This window comes from Geotrypetes seraphini, chromosome 1 (assembly GCF_902459505.1).
Source record: "Geotrypetes seraphini chromosome 1, aGeoSer1.1, whole genome shotgun sequence".
NCBI classification, from domain to species: Eukaryota; Metazoa; Chordata; class Amphibia; order Gymnophiona; family Dermophiidae; genus Geotrypetes; species Geotrypetes seraphini.
The window spans coordinates 188019962-188045466 of NC_047084.1; the positions used below are offsets into that span (position 1 = coordinate 188019962).

At 40.1% G+C, this 25505-nt stretch overlaps 1 long non-coding RNA gene across 1 annotated transcript in view; it reads right to left on the minus strand.

The window, feature by feature from the left end:
• Positions 1 to 7923: 7923 nt before the first annotated feature.
• Positions 7924 to 25505, minus strand: part of LOC117366760 — an 84151-nt gene continuing 66569 nt past the window's right edge. Inside the window, exon 3 of the long non-coding RNA XR_004540646.1 lies at positions 7924 to 8076. This is a non-coding gene — a long non-coding RNA (uncharacterized LOC117366760). The remainder of the gene's footprint in view (positions 8077 to 25505) is intronic.

A 25505-nucleotide genomic window follows, 5' to 3' on the forward strand; every position in this document is an offset into this window, starting at 1 on the left:
CCTCCTAACCACCCCGGAAGGAAAGATACCTAATCTCTCCTGCCGACATCCCCTCCTCCCCCCCATAAACTGTCACGATCACCAGCAGGAGATATGCCCAATATCTTGTGATGACAAGAACACCCCTCAAACTGCTGTGATCACCGGCAGGAGGGAGCTTAAGCCCTCCTGCTGGCAAGAACATCCCCCGAATACCGGCAGAAGGGAGCTCAAGCCCTCCTGCCGGAAGGCAAACACCCCCATGAATCCCTGACTGGGCAACCCCCAAGGACCCCCCTAACTCCCCTGGACCCCTCCCCTCTAACCTGAAAGTTGGATGGATGGACAGGTCCTCCCTCCATCTATTTGTCAGGCCCGCCTTCCTCCGAATGGCTAGCCTGCCCCTTCCCGGTCCATTCTGGGATGCACTGGGGAGGGGCCTAGGGCCTGATTGGGCCAGGTGCCTAAGGCCCCCCCAAAGGAGGGGCCTTAGACAACTGGGCCAACTGAAATTAGACCAGTCACCTAAGGCCCCTCCTATGGGTGAAGCCTTAGACACATGGGCCAACCTAAGATTTGGTTGGCACATGTGTCTAAGGCCCGGCCCATAGGAGGAGCCTTAGGCAACTGGTCTAATTCTGGTTGGTCTTGTTTAGGACGATGGGTACTTGGCCAATTTTGTGGTTGGGAATGTGTCTTAAGGATAGATGTAGTGGTGGTTTGGGCGATTAAACTGGTGAATATAGAGGCAGGCCATTCTTTAGAAAAAAACCTCATTTTGGACATTTTTTTTTTTTAGAATGGGCATTTCCCTGCTGCCTGCTTTCCACATCTAGAGACTTAGGCCAAAAGGGGACTTAGACGTTTCTTTTGATTATGCCCCTCCACGTTCAGTATCCTACTTTAATCCGGATTTTATTTCTGTAATATATTTTTCTTATATGAAAAAAAAAAAATCTATTAACTACCGTAGTTGTCGTTACATGAATGTGTAAATGTACAGAATACTAGCAGTTAGAACTAGATTACATTACATTACAATGTACTTGTTAACCGCATTACCAAAAGTTCTATGCGGTTTACAAAAAATTATTAATTATAACATATTACATAGAAAGAATGGATTAATTAGTCAAATATTTAAGGAAAAAAATAGGTTTTCAACTTCTTCCTGAAATGTTTGTAAGAATCAGCGGAAAGCAGCAATGAATGAAATTCTTTTTCATGAAAAGCTGCCTGGAATGCTAGGACATGATTAAGGAATTTCTTACTTTTACAACCTTTTACGGGAGGGAAATTGAACAAAGTATGTGTTTTTCTACTATTGTTATGTGTAGCTATAATAAAGCTATCAATCAAGTAAATTGGGGCTGAGCCATAAAGAACCTTATAACAAAAACAGCCCAGCTTGAACAAAATCCAAGCCTCCATAGGCAACCAATGAAGTTCATAATAAAACGGTGTTACATGATCATATTTTTTCAGTCCGTAAATCAGTCTAACTGCTGTATTTTGAATTAATGATAGATTCAGTAAATGGTGCTTAAAATTCAGTGAAAAATAAAAACTGCATAGCAAGATATTCTATAAACACTGATTTGGTTGGGAGCCATTCATAGAACAGCAGTCCACCCAAAGCTTTGGACACAAGGACTTTTACCAACTAAAACCTAATTTAAGGGCTCCTTTTACTAAGGTGCGCTAGCATTTTTAGCGCACGCATGAAATTATCGCACGGTACACTTCTAGAATAACGCCAGCTCAATGCGGCGATTTAGCACGCGTTAAGGCCCTAACGCACCTTAGTAAAAGGAGCCCTAAATCCTGGTGTGTAATTTAGGCACAGACCCCCAATATTCAGTAATCTTAATTCAGTGGCCTCCAACGTGTGGCTCCCAGGCCCCATAGAGCCCATGACGTCTTCCTATGAGGCCCTGAAATGCTTTTTAAATCCTGTAAATGTGTTAATCTCAATCTAATAGATTGATATACTACTAGATATAATAACTGCCAACAAGTGTATTATTCAGGTCTCTCTTACATAGAATTTGCTACTGTTGACAACAAAATAAAGTGAGTTTTTTTAAATATATCCTTGAAGTGTTGTAGAATCAATATTAGCAGAACTTAATTTCTGAGGAACGGCCAGGAGTGCAGTTCCATTATTTCTTTTCAGATTCCACAGCAGCAAAGGTTTTCTGCTTTAGAGCAGTGTTTCTCAACTTGGTCCTGGATTATTCCCTTGCCAGTCAGGTTTTCAGGATATCCATAATGAATATGCATAAACTTGGTTTGCATACACTGCCTCCATTATATGCAAATTTCTTTCATGCACATTTATTGTGGATATCATGAAAACCTGACTGGAAAAAGGGGTACTCCAGGACCGAGTTGAGAAACACTGCTCTAGGCCTTCCCTTATAAACAGCCTGCAGGGAAGGAGGTGAACAGGGAACTGAGCAGAGAACAGTCCCTGTCATCCACCACCTCCTCTTCTGTTACTCCTACTCCTTGCTCACTCCCTTTCATGAATTCACAGTTCAACTTTATTTTTGCTTGCAAATTTCAGTAAGTTCTGAATATTAGTATTTATTTTTAATGTTTAATATCTGGTCTGAACAAGCAGGTCAAGGTGGTTTCCAAAATTCTGTGTGTAACTGTAGCGCCCCCTAGCGTCAGTGCAACCTTGTCCCAGTCGTACAAAAACAGACCTAATGAGTGGTCTGTTGGTAAAATTTGGAATCCCCTAGGACAAGGCCCACTTCCACCACTTCGCTACTGAGGTTTTTAAAGAACTTCCAAGTGCTTACAGGATACCCAGTGAGATACCAGCAAGAAAGAGATCGTCACACCAGTTTATAATTACAATTAACAATTTTATTGCACACCAAAAGGTTTCTTCAGGAACTTTCTTATAAATCTCGCTTTCAGAAGAATTCTTCACAATTAAAGTGCACTGAAATACATTTAAAACAATTAAAAATTACTTAAAATTGAGTAAAGTCAAGTAAAGTGCTTCAATTGGCAATTCTAATTAAAATGCATTAAAAACAAATTAAAATCTTCTCTCCTTAGTTTCCAGCCAGTGATTAAAGGAAAGGAACCTCAAATAAGTATTGTCTCAAGTTTTCTCTCACTTTAGCAATACCGTATTTTCACGCATATAACACGCGCATTATACACGATTTTACAAACCGAGCATAACCATGTGCGTTATATGCGTGAGCGCGTTTTACAATTTTTTTTTTATATTGCTGGTTAACCCCCCTCCCCCTGACATCCGATTCATCCCCCAGCCCTGAAAGTCTGATGCCCCACCCCGAAGGACCGCTGGCCCCCCCACCCCGATTCATCCCCAAGCCCCCCCCACACCGTTTGTGGTGGAGAAGAAGCCTACCATGGGTTCACGATGCCAGTGAGCCCTGCTGCTTCCTCTGCAGGCGGTCCCGCCCCTTCTCTGAGCCCTGCGCTGCTTCCTCTGCCGCGGTCCCGCCCCTTCTCTGATGTCAGAGAAAGGGTGGGACCGCGGCAGAGGAAGCAGCGCAGGATTCAGAGAAGGGGCAGGACCGCCGTCAGAGGAAGCAGCAGGGCTCACTGGCGTCCCACCATATTGCAATAGTCGAGCATACTTAAGATGGAAGACTGAACTAGCAGACAAAATGATGCTACATCAAAATAACTTCTCACTAACCGGGATTCTTACAAACCGGCAGAAAATCATACATGTGACACTCAGTGCAAAAGACTGCATAGCGCCACTCTTGCTCCTAGACTACTGTCTGAATCTTGTTATTGAGCTGATTACTTAATCAAACCCTATTAAGCTACTAGGAATATATTAGACTAGTATAGAGAGCCTTAGCATTATATTATATACTTTATTTTGTGTTTGTTTCTTAGATAGTTTTAGAGTTATATTGTATGCTTATTTAGTGTTTGATTCTTTGCAGGTAATGAAATATAAAGAGTTATCCTGTTGTCCTAATTAGAATAATTGACAATAAATTAATTCTGTAAGTAAAGAAATGAGCTAGGGATGGGTGGGAGAGGGGAGGGTGGGAGAGAATGGAGACTAAGCCAGACCCTGCTCTGCTTGCCAGAAACTATCAATAGCAGAAGGTTCAAACTTACAAAACTGTAGAACTATAAAAGGCTATTAACCTATGGAGACTAGCTAAGTTTGCTCTTTTAAGATCTAAAATGTCTATAGAAAGGAACCTACAATTGAGCTTTTTTCCCCAAACCTATCAAAGCTCAGAGCAAAATAATGTATACTTACTCAAAGATATGTATTCTATTTTTCTCTTAGAAAGAGTGTCCTCTTCCCTCTTTCTCTCCTCTCCTTTTTCTAAGCAAATTCCATTAACCAACACCCTCGGGCATCTGTTTGTCAACCAGTTTCTAATCCAGTATACCATGTTGAGTCCTAACTTCAGCCCATCAAGTTTATTTAAGAGTGTCCTATGAAGAACCATGTCAAAGACTTTGCTGAAACCTAAGTAAGTTATATATATATATAACTTACTTAGGTTTCAGCAAAGTCTTTGACATGGTTCTTCATGTCCTCTATCCAATTCTCTGGGCACCCAGTCAATGAATTCAATCAGATTCATTTGACACAATTTACATTTTGTAAAATCATGTTGTCTCTGGTCTTGTAACTGATTAGATTCTAGGACATTCACTATCCTTTCCTTCAGTAATGCGTCCATTATTTTTCCAATAACCGAAGTGAGGCTTACCGGCCTGTAGTTTCCTGCTTCATATCTGTGACCACTTTTGTGAAGAAGGACCACATCTGTTCTTCTCCAATCTCATGGAACCTCTCTCATCTCCAAGGTTTTATTGGTCCTTAAGAGGACCCGCCAGAACTTCTCTGAGCTCCATCAATATCCTGGGATAAATCCTGTCCGGTCCCATGACTTTGTTTACCTTCAATTTTTAAGTTGTTCATATATACCTTCAATTTTTTCAAGTTATTCATATATTGTTTGATATATTATCTTATTATATTTCTCTTTTTCCAAGACTGATTTAATTAGAGATTTAAATATACATTTGCAGAATAATCTTGATGGTAATGTTGTTCACGTTAAATCCTCTTACTTCTATTCAACTTTACATTCCTGCTATGGTTCCAGCATACTAAAAAGATAATTTACTTGATCTTATTGCTTCAAATCCATCATACTTAGTTTCATACATGAATTGGTGTCCAATTCCTATATCCAATCAATTTAAATTTATTTTTAATTTAAAACATATCTCTCTCTAAGTTTTGTTTTTCAAGTTCTAATGTGGTTCTACCTAGAGGCAAGATTGATACAGAGTTATTATTACATTATTACATTACATTAGTGATTTCTATTCCGCTTGTGCCTTGCGGTTCTAAGCGGATTACATTAGAAGATGGCTGGACATTTCCAGGCGATGACAATACAATTATTTGTATAACTTTACAAACTTTGCAAACCTAACTTTACTTAACTTTTCGTACATAACTTTACATAACTTTACGTACATAACTTTACATAACTTTACGTGGAGTTACTTTGTGTTACTTTACATTATCCTTACCGTGCTTGCATAACTTGCATTAAGTTTACATAATTTATCTTACATAATTTATCTTACATAACTTTACAAGACTTTACGTAGAGTTATTTTATGTTATTTTACCTTATTATTCCAGTACATAGCATAACTTACATTACATGATATTACAAAGCATAACCTTATGTTATATTACAACGCATAACCTTATGTTACTTTACATAATATTACAACGCACAATCTTATGTTACCAAAAAATCGTCTGTTCCTAGGTTGCTATATCTGATTTTTTCGGTATTTGGGGAGACTGTGTTTCTAGATATGAATTGGCTTTACGCCCGATGCAGCTAGATTAGATGTTGCCTATGGGGACGAAGTTGCAGTTGGTTGAGAGTTGCAGTAGGTTATGAAGGGAGAGAAGATGATGGTAGATTATAATATTGGGATGTGTTTTTTGAATAGTATGGTTTTTATATCTTTTCGAAACGCTTTGTAGTCCGTAGTTGTGGTCAGCAGCTTGGATATGGTGGGGTCAATTTTCGCGGCCTGTGTAGCAAGTAGGTTGTCATATAGCTTTTTGCATTTTGTGCCTTTGAGTGAGGGGTAGGTGAATGGAGTCTGGGTTCTCCTTACTCTAGTTGAGAGGTTTCGGGTTAGGCGGCTGTTTAGGTAGAGAGGTGCTGTTCCGTTTAGTGCTTTGAATAATAAACAGTATAGTTTGAATTGAGTTCTTGCTTGTATCGGTAGCCAGTGTGAGTCGAGATAGGCATTAGTGATGTGATCGTATTTTCCTAGCGAGTAGTATCATGTTAATAAATTATTGCTTAAGGAAGTTTTGAACCTTGTTGAGATGCTTACAAATCAAGATTCTTTCATAACTAATACAGTAAATACAATTGTTCCATTGCAAGAAAAAATAGTAATTATAAGAAAAAGTCAGTTCATTGTTTTGATGATGCTTTATATACAGTAAGCTCAAGCAGGAATGTCATTGATTAGAGAGAGCTTAGCAAATGTCAAGGCACTCAAATGTCAAACAATCCTGGAAAGATTTGCATTCATAATACAAACCTAGGTCCTCTTTTACTAAGCCATAGTAGAAGTTTCTTCCATGGCCTGGGGCACTGTAATGTTCCAACGCTCATAGGAATTCTATGAGCGTCGGGACATTTAGCGCTCTGGGCCACGGTAGAAACCTCTACTGCGGCTTAGTGAAAGGGGGACTATAGTAGTTTGGCATCTGCTAAAATGACTTACTATGCTAATCTTATAGGAACCTCTTCAATAGATCTGAAAATACTTTTTTTCAGACAGATAACAGACTAACACAACCATCTGAACCTGATAGGAACATCTTAGCAAAATAACCAGACATTCAAACTCTTGCTGATTTTTTTTTTTTCTACCTCATATAATCAGATTTCAGTTGATCTTTATCCTACAATGAGGTATTTCTACTATTTCATGATCTTACTGGGCCCGATTATATAAAGGTCACCTAAAATATTGGCACTGACTAGAGCAGCGCTAAGCACGATTCTTTAAAAGTTAGGCACATTGTATTGAATCACACTTAGTGCCACCTAGGCAACATTAGGCATCAGTAGACATTCTAACGTTAGGTGCACTGAATTTAGGCCAAAGTTTATTTCACCTAAATTCCTGTGCCTAAGTTAGGCACCTAATTCAAAAAGAGGCACCTAACTCAAAAACATGCCTTCAATTTGCCCCAACCATGCCCACTTTTAGATAGGCACTTTGGACTAGGTGCCTACTTTTTATAGAATCACATTTTCGAGTTAGGTAATTAAATCTAATTAATGGCAATTATAAGGTGTTAAGTGCCATATTTAAATAGTTCTTTCCCTTCCAATCTACCTCTATTTTAAATTCTTTACCTTTAGGGGGTTAAATGTAAAACTTCTTATACAATGTATTTTCATTATTAAAAAAACTTTTTTTAAAAATAATTTTTGGGTATTGGAACAATTTATGGGCTCCTTTTACTAAGCTGTGGTAGCGTTTTTAGCGCGCGCTACATTGTCGCGCCCGCTATCCCCGCGCTACGTGCTAAAAACTAACCAGCTCAATGAAGGCATTAGCGTCTAGCGTGCATGACATTGCAGCACGCTCTAAGCATGCGCTAAAACCGCTAGCGCAGATTAGTAAAAGGATCCCTATATGTTCTAATTTATAATTGTATCATACAGAACTGGAGTCCAAAGATCTTATCCACAGAACTAAAGATAGAAGTTTTCCATTTGTAATTCTATGATTTTATAACTATTATTTTTGTATGGACCTTCAGAACCCAGCTGGGCACCAAATACTACCGGTTGCTATCGTCTTCGTCGGTCCAACTTTTATTGAATTTCATTCATTTTTCTCAGTTTTTATCTCTTCAAATATTATTTTCACTTTTCACTTTTTAATGTAAAACAAAAGAGAGCCACTTAGCTTTATAGTGGACTATCACTCATCATTGCTTCACCTCACCCGACATGCATGTTTCAAATGAAACTTTTCTTCAGGGTCGAGGGAAAACTGTAATAATATAAAAACATACTTATACATCTATCTACTCCTAAAACTTCTCTCCAGCCTATTGTTCAGCTAAATATCTAAAAACAACAGTTTGTTCGCCTCTATTGTACTTCATAATCCAACACTTACCCGTTTGAGGGAGCCAGTGTCAGCCTTGCAACATGGCCGCAGTTTGTAATTAGTGTCTTTAAATCCAGCTGATCAGACACCAAACCCAAAGTGTCTGATATCACTAGCAGTGTCAATACGGAACTCAAAAATTATACTGAACCAAAAAAATCGGCACAAATGAGAGAAGTCACGCTGGTGCACCACCCTAACAACCCAAGGGAGCGTCTGAATCCTAGCAACAAGGTCTGGCTGGATCCTACGTGATAATCTCCTTATATAATAGATAACCATTCTATTTCTTTGTTTAATCCTGCTGGGGCTAGAGATTTTAATCTAAATATCCACTTTTGTTCTTTTACAGCTAGAGCTTCTGGTTCTGTTCTAATTTATAGCCATTAAAAAAAAACAACAACATTATAGGACCATTCAGAATTGGCAGTCTATAACTATCTAACCCCTACCCCCCTTTTTGAAGCTGTGTTAGCATTTTTCATCACTGGCCACAGAGGTAAAAGCTCCAATGCTCATACAATTCCTTTGATCATTGGAGCTAATACTGCCTCAACCGGTGATAAAAAAGCCTCACACTATTCTTAACTTTCACTAGTCTACAAATGTTAATTTCACATGAAATGAGAAACTGAAAATTTGATATTTTCGGCATCAATCTTACTTTGAAACATAACACTTTTCTAATACCCCACAGGGTTTTTCAAGGGCATTGAAAGTAAAACTAGTATTCAACTAAAAACATAAGAGTAGCCTTACTGGTCAAAACAATGGCCCATCTAGCCCAGTATCCAGTCTTCGCGGAGGCCAATCCAAGTCACAAGTACCTAGCAAAAACCCAAATAGTAGCAGCATTCCATGTTAACATAGAAACATAGACACATGATGGCAGATGAAAGCCAAATGGCCCATCTTGTCTGCAGTAACCATTATCTCGTTCTCTCTCCGAGATTCCACGTACCTATCCCAGGCCCTTTTGAATTCAGACACAGTCTCTGTCTCCACCACCTATTCTCTGAGTGAAAAAATATTTTCTCCTTTTGGTTTTAAAAGTATTACTCTGTAATTTAATTGAGTGCCCCCTAGTCTTATCTATCTGGTATAAGTAAATATAAATTGCTTTTTGGTAATGAAGAAAGAAAATATTGCACATTAATATTATCTAGAGTCAATCTGAGAGTCTTACGTGTCTGAACATATTGCAAGTAGCTTAAAAGGTTTCCTACCTAATCAATACATTTCTCTGAATGTCATGAACAAACTGCTTAATGCTAAATATATAAAGAATGCAGAGCAAACTGTAAAACATTTGTTATGCCAGAGTAACCCACAATTTAAAAATAGGGATTCTACGTTATCTTTTCTTCACTGGAATCTGCTTCCTTCTCAACTTCCTCCCCATGTACTTGTCAGCCCTCTCAGTAAAAATCTTAGAAAATCTTATGCCAACAACTGACAACACAATGCAAAATAACTGTTACTTGACATTTTTGTTATTGAACTTTGAAATTAATTGGTTGCCAGATTTTTTTTTCCAAATGACAGTAAAATAATAATAATAATAATAATGGACTAGAGATCAGAAAAGATGAATAATAGATATTTTGTAAATCATATTCAATTTTTCCTTGAATTGATTTGAAATGTCTTCCCTACCTATTAGCATAAGTTTGTAAGGGGGAGGAATTATGAAAATATGGTAACGTTTTGTTTTTTTTTACTGCTGATAAATTTATTGCAGGAACCACTAACCTGCTATAACTCTGTACTATAGGTTAGTAACTCCAATGATAAATGAGTAACACAGCTTGGATTATCCCCCTCTTTTACTAAGGCATGCTAGCCGATTTAGCATGCTCCAAATATTATTTATAGAAAAACAATGCCAGCTTTGAGATGGCATTGTTTTTCCTCACTGAGTACACAGGGTGATGTGGGGAAATAATATAGATGGAGCTCTAATATAAAAGTATATTTTATTATGTTTAGAAAACTCCTCCTGAGGAAGCCTTATTGGTGAAACTTGGGTCTGAGTTAGAGAGTTACCGCATTAGCAAAAAGGACAATTGGAGCACTTGGAAGCTCTTGAACTATCTACATTCCTGCTGAGCCTCTATCTTTGTAAACTTTTCAAAAACCAGGTAAGTGTTACACTATTGTACTGGTGTGTGCATTTTTGTATCAGCAAAATGTTTTGAGCAATGAAGGGAACAAGCTTTATCAGGGACTGAAAAGTGGTATGATGGTCCCGTATTTAATATAAACAGCTCTGTTGCAGGAGACAAGGACACTGAACACTTTTCACAAAATCACTATGGGGCCCATAATCAAAACAAAAAAAAATCTAAAAAAAAGTGGCCTAAATCAGTACTTGGACGATCTGGCTTTTTGATCGTCCAAGTACCGATAATTAAAGCTGGTTATAGACGTATCTAAAACCAGCTTAGGCCTTTCCCCTACCTCTAAACGCATAATAATAATAATAATCCTATATAATAAAATGCTAGCCGCGCATGCGCACTCAGACCTGCGTGATCTGTGATCCCTTTCCGTGATCTGTAGGTCCGTGGCCAGAGTGTGTATGCGGCGGCCAGACAAAGTGCGAGAAACAGACTCGAGCGCTGTGGCCGACTCAGGATCGTGGGAGGATGCACCGGAGGGATGCCGGAGGGGGAGATACATATCGCTTCTGCACATACCGGTACTGTCACAAACCACCTTGCAGTCCAGAGCTGGCGTGTGACAAACACACTGCTTCGGGCGCGTCCCCTTCAACTAGGGGTACCTCCAGGATTCTTAGGCGGCCCCAGACAACGGTCTAGGCCCCTCGAGATATAGGGTAAGTACAAGGTTTCACTATATCACCAAGCAAACGAGTTCTTTAGGAAAACATAAGTGGTTTATTCTGACCTCCAGGTCAAAAGATATGCAACAGCAAAACAATATCACTTTGCAGGTCATTGAACAAAAATAGTAAATTGGCAAAAATCAAACTTACAGTACATTTTCAAGCAGACAAGAACTCAGTAGGCAAAAATCGTCACAGCACACTCTGTTAGCAGTACAGCTTTTCTCTCAGCTCCTACGTGCAGGCACAAATCACACAGCTGAGACGGTTAATCTAATTAGTACCCTTCAACGGGAGTCACAGTAACTTTCTTACAGTTCCAACTACACTCTAAAACAGTGCAGCCTGCCTCTGGTTCATAAACTTGTCTTTGAATGCATTACTTGATTCAGACTTCAGGCAAGTATTATTTTCTAACTTCTCATGCTTACACAGCTCAATATATATCCCCTTCTTCAGGTTTAACTTGGGCAGCAGAGAGAGGGAAAAAAAACGATATGCAAAAAGAAAACATAAAGCACAAACAGTTTCCCTGTTGCTGTATTCTTTCATTCAGAATTCCATACCTTCTACTTGGCCTTCTACCCTAGGGCCAGCTATTTCTACCTCCATGCCTTCTACCTGGTCTGGCACTGGATAGTTTGAAGGGGTTAAGATTTCCTCCAAATCCTGCATGGGATAATCCAGCATGTTTTCCTCTGCTGCCCGGTTCCACAGCTCCTCTCCTGCCTTGGGCTGTGGGAGTGACTCACCCTCGTCACTCGCTCCTCCTCTACCTGTTTGTCTCTGCCTGCTTTTAAACAGATCAGAGCCAATCCCCTTCAGCCTGTAGCGGGGGATGGGTTTTGGCTCTACAGCAGTTTTCCTCTGCCTGGGTTTTTCAACTGCAGCAACTTTCCTTGTGGCTTCTTTAGCTGTTCTAAAGCCCGGAAGCTGCTGTTGCCAACCTGCCTGCCTCTGTTCCAGCTCACTATCACTTTGATTATAGGGGCAAGGGAGGTCAGCCTCAAGTTGAGCGCCAGAATCAATCTGATCCATTCTTCTGCACTTAATCCTATCAGGGACTGGACTAGTGCTGGTGCTGGGTTTGTCACAGTACAAACCTCCCTCCAGCGTTGGCCGCCGCAGCACGTTAAACAGGCTGCTTCTCGGCTTTCTCCTGCAGTTGAGTCCCTCTGCTGCGTCACTGATGATGTCATCAATGACGCGACAGAGAGACTCAACAGCAGAAGAAAGCCGGGAAGCAGCCTGTTTAATGTGCTGCAGTTGCCAACGCTGGAGGGAGGTTTGTTATTAAAAGTCATCTCGCTGGGAGGGTCGCAGAGTCAGCGGGGGTTGGGCTGGGAGGGGAGAGAAGCGTCTGCCTCGGGTGCTTCAGGCAGCAGCAGCGTTTACAATTCGCTGCTGTTGGGGCTTCAGGCCTTCCTCTCTGGCCGGTCCTGCCTACTTCCTGTTTTCATGAAGACAGGACCCGCCAGAGAGAAAGACCTGAAGCCAGCAACAGCAATAAATTGTGAATGCTGCTGCTGCTGATGAAGTAGTTCAATGAGGAAAGGGAGCAGAAGGGGAGATAATGGCTTGGAGGGAAGAAGAGATGGCAGGGCATGGAGGGAAGGAGGAAGGTATGCCAGACCAAGGGAAAAGGAAGGAGGAGATGGAGAGAGGCCATATGGAACAGAGAGAGAGAGGGCGGACACTGAATGGAAAGAGAAGAGAGGGCAGTGAATGGAAGGGGCAAGACAGAGGGTGAACAGTAGATGGAAGGGGTAGAGAGAAAGGGAGACAGACACTGAATGGAAGTGTGGAGGACAGGGGGAGCAGCATGCAGGATTGAGAGAAGAGGATAGAGTTAGAAATAAAGATAGACAGGGGGCCAGGAAAAGACACAGACAGAAAGAATGACAGCATCCAAGGAGAGAGAGACAAATAAAAAAAAAAAAAAAAACAGACAGACAGACAGACATCTACTCTAGCACCCTGCACGCATAAAATGGTCCCTGCGGTCTTGTCGGCTCCATCTCACTCACAGTAAGTAATTTCTTTGTCGGCAATCCCCCCTCGTACCCCTCCTCAAAGCACCTGAACCCCCGTTGACCCTTCCATCGCGATCTGACCCTCTCATCCCTTCCCGCCGTCTGACTGACTCACTTAGTCCCTTGACGCCACCCTTCCCTTCCCGTGGTCCTGATCGTTGACCCTCCCATCATGATATGACCTTCCCATCCCTTCCCACCATCTGACTGACTTAGTCCCTTGCCGCCCCCCTTCCCTTCCTGCGGTCCCGACAAACCTGCCCACTCCAGCAGTGTCCAAAGCACTCTATACATGCTGCTTCGGGGTCTTCTACTGCCCTGATTTGCTCTGCTGCATCTCTGATGATGTCATCAGGGACTTGCCAGAGTAAATCAGAGCAGTAGAAGGCCCCGAAGCAGCGTGTGTAGAGTGCTGCGCTGCTTCAGTCGGCAGGTTTGTCGGGACCACAGGAAGGGGGGGGGGGGGCGGCAAGGGACTAAGGGAGCCAGCCAGACCATGGGAAGGGAAAGGGGTGGTAGGGGAAAATGCTGCTGCTGCACAGGGAAGTGGTGTGGGGGAAGGGAAATGGAGGGGGAGGGAATGCTGGTGCGACTGCTATACAGGGAAGTGGGGGGCAGGGAAATGCTGGTGCGGCTGCACAGAAAAATGGAGGGGGAGGGATAGAAGGAAAGACAGACAGTGGGAGGGAGGGATACAGAAAGACAGAGACAAAGGAGGCCAGGGAGAGACAGACAGAAAAAAAACAGTGGGAGGGAGAGACAGAAATAAAGAAAGACAGACAGACATAGATTCTAGCACCCATTAATGTAATGGGCTTAAATACTAGGGGCCCACAGAGAGACAGTCAGGGAGGGGGAGAGGGAAAGGGGGCTGCTTTCTAGCACCCGTTAATATAACGGGCTTTAACACTAGTAATAATAATAATAATTTTATTTCTTATATACCGCTATACCCTAAGTTCAAAGCGGTTTACAATGAGAGTCGTGCTGAGAGAGCAAGTAGTGTTTACAATAGGAGACATATGTTTACAACAAGATACATATGTTTGGAGCAGGATATAAGATACAAGCTTTTGGAATCAGAAATCTAGGATACATAAGCTTTGGGATAAGATATCTAAGATGCATAGGCTTGGAACCTGAAGTCTTGGATACATTATCTTTGGAGTAAGATATCTCAGAAACATAGGCTTGGAACAGGATACATCTGGATGGGCAGTTTACTGGAAGATACGATAATGAGGGTACAACTGATTGGGCAGGTTGCAAGACGATACAGGCAATGAGAATATAGGAGTAGCAATATGAGGCATTTTTAGAGGAGGTATAACCAAAAGTTTGAACAGGTTGCCTAGTAGCACTTATAGGTTTTGACTTAGACCAAGTCAAAACAGATATAAGTGCCGAAAAAGGGGCCGCAGAGCTGATCGCGGTTGCTACGATCAGCTCAGCGGCCCCAGCAAAATGCCCACCCCCCACCGCAATGATCATGGCAGGAGAGATGCCTCACCTCCCCTGCCACAATCCTCCTCCAAAGTACCACAGTTCAGGAGGTGAGGGTTCGCTATCGCGGCAGGAGAGATAGCTAATCTCTCCTGCTAAGATGTGACCCCCCACACACCCACACTAAAATATGGGCAGGAGGGAGCCCAACCCCTACTGTCCTGACACAGCCCCCCACTCCCCTGATCGGATCTGGGCAGGAAGGAGCCTAACTCCTCTTGCCCCTGTGACCCCCCCACCCTCCCCCGAAACGATCCGGGCAGGTGGGAGGTCAACTTTGTAGAACAAAGATAGATCTACTGGCTTAATACAGTGATCCCTTCTGGGTTAAATTTGGAACTCGAATGGACTACATTGATATGAATGGTTTCAGCTGGGTGGGCCTCAGGTTACAATAACTTGGGTCTTTAATATCCTGGGGTAAGCTTTTATGGAGGGCATAACATAGCATTTTGTAACTAAGTTTTCCAGTTAATTTTCCCTTCCCTGTTCTAAATGTTGGTGCCGCTCCTATGACTTGACAATTACACATGAACAAGGACAATTTAGAACCACCCTATACCGTAAGCCGGTCTCTAGAAATACGTTGCTAAATTTCCATAGCCACCACCCTTATAAATTAAAATTTAAATTACCAGTTGGACAATTCTTGAGATTAAGGCGTATATGCTCGGATGAGGATGACTTTATCTCTCAAGCTAAACAACTTGAATCTAGAATTTTGGCAAGAGGATATCCAATGAAATCTGTAAGAAAAGCCTTCTTACGGGTAAAATTTGCCAACCGAGAATTGTTACTGAATCCGCATAACATCAATGTTCAGAATATTAATCATCAATCAACTATTGTAGAAGAAAAGAATAACCCTAATGAGCATCAGAATAACTCGAGACTAGTATGTGTTCTTCCCTTTTACACTGGGTCTAATTATTTGGTTAATAGCATAAAAAAGTACTGGCATGTGGTCCAATCGGTACCAGAGATTTTTGATGAGTTCCCTTTAATAGCATATAATCGTGGGAACAACATAGGTGAGCGTCTTGCCCGATATAGGTATAATACAGTCTCAGATATGGATCAGGAGACGGTGGGACATTACAAATGCTTAAAATGCCAATGGTGCGAGACTACCATAGAAGGGGTGGATTGGCAACCTCCAAATAGGGATCTCACTATAACAGCCAAGACTGGGACCACTTGTAAATCTCACAATGTAATATATGCTATACTATGCCCATGCGAACACCCGGGGGCAGCAGAGGAAAACACTGCATTGCTCTCGACTGGGGCCACACAAAATACTTAACTGGGCCGCATGAGGCCCTTGGGCCACAGGTTGGACACCCCTGCATTAGAGCCTGACACCGAGGAGGAGTATGAAGACTCCAGTGGAAACATTGATGATCTAGACTGAATGAGTATGATAGTGGAATTGGATACAGTGTGAAGGATTGTAAGCTTAACTGACTATTAGAATGAATATACTTATCTGCTAATTTAGAGGTCAATAATTCTATAGTGTATTGGCTTGTGCAAGTCACTGATGTTGGTAGATATTTTTATTTTCTTTATGAATTGCTTTATAGAGTAAAGTTCTGCATAAATTGATTTATTCAATTATTTAATTTAACTATGTTATAAGCAGTGTTCCCTCTAAGCTGCGCTGGCGTGCGCTGGGGCACAAAATATTGCCTCGCAGCGCACAATGTCACGTCACAGCGCACGGCGTACGGAGATGGCAGGCTGCGGCGAGAGGAGAATCGGGCGAGTTGGAGCTGGCGCCCGATATTTTTAGCGCACGGGGAAAAAATTTTGCTCACACCACCCGCCCGCTTAGAGGGAGCACTGGTTATAAGCTAATGGATAAGATTTGGATAGCTTAATAGGGGAAAATGTAGAAATGGTAAGATAGCTTGTTTGGTTTTAGATATGAATGGGGAAATCTTGTGTCTGGTTACTTTTATACATGGATTAGCTTTGACGCATGAATGCAGAGTATTTTGGGATTATATGTTCATATATACTGGAAAGTATGAATGACAAATAAATTAATACGATGTGGGGTAAGAATGGTAAGATGGTATGTTTGGTTTTTGGTTTGAATGGGGAAACCAATCAAATAAATTTTAACAATAAGAATTTTATTAATACTGTATGAATGAATTTCATATTCTTTTGACATTGCAATAATATGGTAGTGGAAGAAGGATATTAATATAAATTGATAAATGACAATTTTGAATTAATTACATGATTACATGCATCTATCAGCATATGTAATTTGTACTGTGGTTTCAATTCTATTTGCTTTATCAATGTTTACCTATGATATACATAATATGATAATAGGTTAATATCAAGATAGGGAATTGTTTCATGAATTGACTATTTATTTAATTACTAAAGGGGTTACAGAATGGCCATCAGATTACTACAATAATTAAACAATGAAAATCATATGTAGAAGAATTCCATGTGAAGAATTTATAGATTGTCTGGGGGAGGAGGGTGGTCACTAGCCGTCATGAGCACACCCAAGTTTAAGAGATGCTTAATGGGAGGGGGTTGGGGTGGGAGAGGGAGGGAGTTTACATTGTGTCCTTAGATGTGTGTTGAACTTTTACCTTATTATATGTTTACAGGGAAAATAGTAGACTATTTAATAACATGGTTTAAATACTTAAAATGGCTTTAAAAATATTTTCTTTGAACGTCAATAGGCTCAACCATTCAATTAAAAGAAAAAAAAGCCCTTAACTTCTTAAAACAGCAGGAAGTGAATATATATTTTATACAGGAAACTCACTTGTCTGCCATTGAATTGAAAAAGTTGGAAGGGGAGTGGGTTAAGCATTGTTTTTCCACTCCTGCTGTAGGAAATAAGGCTGGGGTGGCTATCCTTGTAAATAGAAAATGCTCATTTGCATTTAGAGTACTATCAGAAGATCCAATGGGACGATGGATTGAAGTGCACATGAGCTCAGGGAATGATATCCTGATGCTTTTTAATACCTATGCCCCTAATTTGAACCAGGCTGAATTTTTTTAAAACTATTCAACAGTTGATTCTACCACTGGCTTCATCTAATTTAATAGTAGCTGGGGACTTCAATGCTGTTATGGATCCATTGTACAAACAACCCAGTAAGTTAATAAAATCAATGGGATTAGATAATTTAGTGCAGTCCTGTGGTTTGAAAAATATATGGCAGATTCTTCATTTTAATACTTGGGAATTCTCTTTCTGCTCCCATGTACATAAATAGTTTTCAAGAATAGATTATATTTTTATTTCAAATCAACTAACTGAGCAGTTTATAAAAGCTGGCATAGACACAATCGTTTTATCAGATCATGCTGAAGTTTGGATTGAATTCAAACTTGCTGAACAAGATTGGAATAGACCTGTTTGGAGATTTAATAATACATTCTTGCAGATTCAAACTTTCTTGAGAAATTTCAATTAAAAATGAATGAATACTTTCAACTGAATGCCAAAGGAGAAATTTCTTTATAAACATTGTGGGATGCTTTTAAAGCTAAAATGAGGGGGCAAATCATATCATATTTGGCACACATCAGGAAACAACTAAAAATTCAATTTTCTAATTTGGAACAAAATATTAAGAATTTGGAGTTACAATTGTCCTTGAAATGGGAACAAATTACTTTACAGGCCCTCTTAAAAGCTAAATATAAACACAATGAGATTTCCTCTCAATTGGCTAGGAAAGATTTGTTTTCTCAACAGGCTCTGTATTATGGAAACTCGAATAAAGCGGAAAGATTATTAGCTAATTACCTTAAAGCAAAAAAAGAAAAGAAAAGTAAAAATTGTGGCTATCACAGATGAGAAGGGTGAAACTTACTCCCAAATTGGAACTATTTTAAAACAATTTTTGAACTTTTATAACACTTTATATTCTTCTGAGCTTTATTCAAATAAAGAACTTGAGAGTTTAGAGTTTTTAAAGTTAATAAAGGGACCAAAAAAGTTGGAAGGGGAGTGGGTTAAGCATTGTTTTTCCACTCCTGCTGTAGGAAATAAGGCTGGGGTGGCTATCCTTGTAAATAGAACCATCTGAAACACCTGATGCCAACACAGAAGGTGATCCCAAGCCCTCTACAAGTGGTACCTTGGTAAAGAGCCTAACAAGGAGCAGAATAGAGACACCAGAACCATCTGAAACACCTGATGCCAACACAGAAGGTGATCCCAAGCCCTCTACAAGAGGTACCTTGGCAAAGAGCCTAACAAGGAGCAGAATAGAGACACCAGAACCATCTGAAACACCTGATGCCAACACAGCGGGTGGGTCATTGGAGTGGGCAGACTTGTTGGGCCGTGCCCTTTTCTGCCGTCACCTTCTATGTTTCTATGATCCCAAGCCCTCTACAAGTGGTACCTTGGCAAAGAGCATAAAAAGGAGCAGAATGAAGATACCTAAACCACCTAATGTCAACACAGAAGGTGATTCCAAGCCCTCTACAAGTGGTACTTTGTCAAAGAGCCTAAAAAGGAGCAGAATGAAGACACCTGCCTGGTAACACATGCTTTCACATTCTAGCTCCACTTGAACCACCAGAGGCTAATCTGGAAAGTGACTTGCCTTCCTAACAATAATCTACCTCATGTTCCAAGTTCCATATCATGATTGGTAATCATTTGTTACTTTAAATTACTGTACTGAACATTACTCTACTGTATTATATTACAGTATCATTGGTTAATACAGTATCTAAGAGTGTTATAAATAAAACATTACAAAACAAGCTGGACTTATTTCACAAAGGCTTTGGTGTTGCCGGTCTTGTCCACTGCTTCTTATTGTTTTAAATGCTATAGCGCTGAAACTAGACAATGGCCAATGTTTCACAATAAGATAATCATTTCTTCAGGGCTCTGGAATTGCGAGAACAGTAGTTGTCCTGTGTTCAGTTCTCTAGTTTCAGCGCTGTAGTGTCTAAAACAATAAGAAGCAGCAGACAAGACCAGCAACACAGAAGCCTTTCAAAAATAAGTCCAGCTTTCTTGCTTTTCTTTCTTTTCACAGACTGGTTTCTTTATATTACTGTACTGAAAATTACTGTTCTGTATTATCATTGGTTAATATCTGAGAGAGTTATGAATAAAAAATTACAAAACAAAACAAGTATGTTTACTGTTGAATTTATTTAAAAATGTGAGTTTGTGGGACCAAGGAAGAGATTAATGCAGTTTCTGTTGTTTTCAATGGGAAAAATTGTCTTGGAACTCGAATGTTTCCAATTGTTGGGAGTGTCTGAGGAGCCAATGCCCATAGGGGAGATTTCGGACCTCAGCAATGAAGGGTCAGCTGTTCTAACTTCGTTTGGAGCTGGAGCGGTTGGAGAACAACAACAGTTACCCCACACCAGGGCAGAGGTGAGAGGTGCTTCTGGTGGGACTAAGACCATATTTGGGATGTTGGATAAGCCAGAAAAAATAGATACGGAGGCCTTATGGCAGGCTATATCAGTTATAGATGCAAACCTCAAACTGTCCTTTTCCACTTTAAGTACTGTTTATGGGACTATCCATTCCAAAGTAGAGCACTGATAATTTTCCTTTGATCTCTCTCAATATGGTGGACTAAATAATAGATGATCTTTTTCCTTCTGTAAATTTTTTTTTCTTGTTTCCTTGAATTTATGGATCTGTTTCAAGTTATAGTTATACTTGAATGTAACATAAGAAAAATGATATAAAGAATTAAAAAAATAAAAAAAAATATATATATAGACTTAGACAGAAATAGGATGGATGAACTACTTCATCCTTTCCTGTAAACATGTCATTCTCTGAATGGCAGACAATTAAAAAAAATAAGAAAATTGTTATTGTACCATCTTATCTTAAAATGCCAATAGCAACCACATCTAATTTGTGCCATTCTATGAAGTTCTATATTTAATGCATCCCAAATGACAAAATGTCACACAAGATGACATTAGAAGATGAATGACAAAGACACAGCGTAACAATCTTTTTTGTGCCGTTCTCTGCCTTTGTGAGCCTTTGAATGGAATGCAAGATAACTCAGAATATTCACCTGAATTTACAGCTTCGAAAACCCTAGTGTTCACAGACATTTTGATTTCTATAGTGTCTGCTTGCTTTGCCCTAGAGACATTCAAGTTCATCCATGCTTCAACTCAAAAACGGCATGTGTACCATTTTAAATTGGTACTTAGACACCCGCAAATACTCATAAATACACTTCTGTGACATTCATTTTAAGAAGCTGAAACTAAATAAGATAAATGGCATGCCCAAACTGTTCCTTTTGTTTGGAGTAATGGGGGAAAATTCCCATCAGATGCATATTATTATTACTGTGTCTTCTCCATCTGTGCTCTATGAGGTATGGGGTGAGCCATTATTTCTATAAGACCTCCATTTAATTCGTATATGCCATATTTTTTTGCAAGATAACACTGAAAAGGATTCTGGCTGAAATCATTTCTATTTGTATTACAGTTTTATTCATTTTTTAAATATAATTGAGAAATATTTCATTCTGCTTGATTGTAGTTATCTATATTGAATATATAAGAAAACATTTTAGTGCAATTGATCATAATTTTCAGTTTTTATTTTTAACTTAAACAGTTTGACACATTCCATATTATTTTTTTTATTGTATAAAGAATGGAACAATATTCAAAGCTATTTAACCAGTTAGAATTGGCTTCTGGTTGGTTAAATAGCCGGTTTGGGGCTAACCGGTCATTTTCTGGGGCACATAACCTGTTGCTGCCCCTGAAAATAATTATATAGTGCCAAACTGAAAACTGGATATTTTGGGGCATTCTAGGATTGGAGTCAGCAATTGGCTGGTCGAGTACTGATATATCAAAAAACAACAAAGGTGGAACAAGCATCCATGGATATAACAGGAGTCATCTGATGCAAAGTTTATTATGATTAAAAGGTCTTATTAAAACATCAAGATTGTGAAACCTTAAATGCAGATAAAAAAATATGCCAGAATGTTTACATAGTACACTAATTGCTCACAAGGATGGCAATCAAAAATGGACCCTACACGGGACATGTTTTGGCAGAACTTTGCCTTCTTCAGGGGTCCTGATAAATAGTGGAGAGCTGAAATCAAGCAATTAGGATTGAATATACTGTATGTGTTGCAGCTTAAAGAAGAAGGTTGCTTGAAAACAAAAGTGTAAGTACTGATATATAGCACTTAGGGCTCCTTTTATCAAGCAGCGGTAGAGAGTTTTACTGCAGGATGGTGAGGTAAATGCTCCGATGATTATAGGAATTGAATGAGCTTCAGAGCATTTATTGTGTGTGTGGGGGGGTGGGGGGTATGCAGGGGGCAGGGATCATCTTCCTATTTCTGACAATTGGTAGAGGTTAGAAGTAGGATAACAATTGGTAGGGCAACAGTTGGTAGGGTCTTCCTACCAATTATCATCCTACCAATTGCTGTATCCTACAAATTGTCTTCCTACCAATTTCATCCTACCAATTGTCATAGACACTCCATTTATATGGGCCAATGCTGAGTGCTGAATGCCACTTCTATAATGGCATCTGTGCTCCAAGATGTCATCATAGAATGCTAGTGTAAGGCAGCATAAGTGCACCTAAGTATAGATGTGACCATTTGCTTCATATAAATGGCAGGTGTAAATAGGCATGCCTGCAAATGTTAAGTGATGCTCATAAATCATAGTATACTATAAGTTACATGTGTCACTTGAAGATGTGCCTAATTCCCCTCCATGCTCCTATTATGTACTGTACATGCCTCCCCTGTAGTTCTCATAATAGAATTTGTGCACAATTTTGTACCTTAGAGTCTTGTGCCCATTCTTGGGTACCTAAGATACATGTAGGTGGCATATAATTCTATGCAGCAATTCATAGAATTACCTCCATAATTTTATAATCTATAATGGAAAATTAGGTTCTTACCTCAATAATCTTATTTATGGTTGATGTGTCTGTGAGTGTTGTTCCATAGGGTTATCTCTGCAAAGCCATGAGTTGTTTACAGAAGAATGTCATCTACATTTTTCAGCTCTGCCTCCTTCCTCAGAGGGCTGAGCCTTGTCTTCTCAGTTTGTAGCAAAGCAATTGACCACCATTCTAATAGAAGACATCAAAAGAAAAAGTGGGTACAGTGAAACTCCTTGACAATACGTTTCTGTTCTTCTCTGTAACAAGTATAGTGAACTGTGTAAATAAAATATATATATATATATATATATATATAACTGCATGCAACCAGCACTAACATATAATATAAGATAACATAAACATTTAGTTATATACCACAAAACCTTGAAGTTCTATGTAATTTGCAAGATAAAAGGGGACTAAAAATCACAGCAAAATACAAAACATCAAACTTTAATTTTATAAGTAATAGGTTTTTAACAATTTCCTAAAATCCTGACGAGAAGCATAACTGGTTATCTAAAATTTTTATCCCAAGTAGCTGCCTGAAATGACAATTGTAATTGAAAATATATTTTATATAAACAATCTTTAGCAAATGAAAAGACAGCATGAATATGCTGTAAGGGGCTGATTCTACAAACAGATATCTTGATTGTAGGCGGCGGTAGGCATTCTACCGCCATCTGACAGCCAATCGGGACACACATTTTTAGAAAAAAGCTCCCCAAGGCAGGACACCTATACCTTAGGTGTTTGTCGTGGGTATAGGAAGACGCATAGAGACACCTATGCTCACTCAAGGCTGGGCATGGCTTCACCCGGAAGTGGATTTGGGTGAGCTTACATGGCCCTAGGTGTCTCTCTAGAGCCGTGACAGACACCTGAAATGTAGACCTGAAAAATTCTGGCCTACATTTCAGATGTGAAAAGTAGATGTGGCCAGCTGAGCTGATCATGGCAAGGGAATCTATGATCAGCTGAGCTGACAAGACTCCCCGAAGCTGTGACTTCAGAGAGTCCTGCCAGCTCAGCTCATCGGTGAAAATATACCTTCTGCAATCAGCTGAGCTGGCTGTGGCAAAGAACCCCCCCACACCTACCCTCAAAATCTGCAGGAGGGATGCCCACTCCCTCCTGCCTAACACTGCCCAACACCCCACCATGGATTGGCAAGAAGGATCCTCATTTCCTCCTGCCGCTGACCCCTTTGATCCCCAAATACCCACTCATGGTAGGAGGAATGCCCACTCCCTGCTGATACCCCTGAACCCTCAAACACCCTACCCCAATACCCCCAAACCCCAACATTCCACCCCATCACCCTTAAGCCCCCTGACCCCCGTACTTTTCAGAAGTAAGGCCGGTTCAAGATATGCCCAATCCCTCCAGCTGGCAGGCCTTCCCCTTCACTTGTATCCTGGGATGCACTGGGGTGGGGCCTAAGGCCCTGCTTGGCCCAGATGTCTAAGGCTCCTCCCATAGGAGGATGCACTGTGAGGGGCCTTAGGTATGGGAGGGGTGCCTTGATTGGCACTTAATTGTTGACAACTATCATGACATTATCTGATGCAGATTTACACAAATGTGCAGTTACATATGTGAATTATGACACTGTTCAATATAGTGTGCAAAATAAATTGTCTAGTGTGTAACTGCACTGAAGTATTCAACTCTTCTAGCTTGCACTTTATAGAAAATATCAGTCACATTTGTCATTGATCTCACCTAAATGTTGGTGAGTAAATGCCAATTTATGCTTATATCCTGTAATGGCAATTACATACTTAATTGCTATTATAAAATGTGCACGTAGCGCACAAAATTTAGGTACCAGTCTTTAGGCTACTTTTCTTAAATTGAATTATCTCCACCCAATATTTTGCATTATTTAGATGACTAGAAACAGCTCCTGGCCAGCTAAATAATGCTAAGCTGGCTAACCTCTAATATTCAGCACCAATATTCATTGGCTGATCATAGTAACATAGTAATAATAATAATAACTATTCTTGTATACCGCAATACCATGGAAGTTCAATGCGGTTAACAGATGAAAAGACTGTACATTTACAGTGATGTTACATACATGACAGGCATTGAAGATAAAGGAGTAACAAAACAGGACATTTAGTTAAACTAGGCGATCAGTTTTGATAGGCCGTTTAGTTAGCTTAACAAGATCCGAGGAGTCGGAGAGTCAGGAGGCATAACGAAGGTCAATGTAGGGAGCAAGGAAGAAAGGGAGGGGAGAAGTCAGAGGAATTTGTCAAAGAGATAGGTTTTGATTAACTTCCTGAACATTTGGTAGGGAGGGGAATTAGAAATGAGGGCGGTTAGGCATTTGTTCCATTTGCCCGCTTGGAATGCTAGGGATCTATTAAGGAATCTCTTGTAGAGGCAGCCCTTTAGGGATGGAAAGGTAAACAGGTAAGCGTTTCATGTGCGAGAGGGGCCTGCAATTTCAAGGTGTTCAGACAGGTAAATTGGGGAAGAGCCTGTTAAGGTTTTAAAGCAGAGGCAGGCAAATTTGAAGATGACATTTAAAGACCTGAACGGTTCATCCAGTCTGCCCATTAGTTATATTTTAAAATTAATGATTAAATTAACTTGTCTCTTCTTTGATATTTCTGGAAAATAGACCGTAAAGTTCACCTGGTATTGTCCAAGGTTCCAAATGCTGAAGTTGCCGTCCAAGCCTAAATGGTAGGTCTGTCTTTGGCCATTAGGACTTAGTCAGTCAGCTGATGAATATCAGCTTGACTGGCTATGTCAACCGTAGCTAAAAATACACCAGAAATTCAATGTCAGTTGCTAGATGTGGCCTAGGCATTGAATTTACAGGTTTGCCGCTGACAATGGCAAGGTATCCAGACTGCCTCCCACAGTCTGAAAATTAGCTCCTCTCTGTTTTCACTATATCTCTGTTTTAAGGTAGCCCCCCTTATGAAGTAGGGATTGTTTTTTTGTTTTTGTTTTC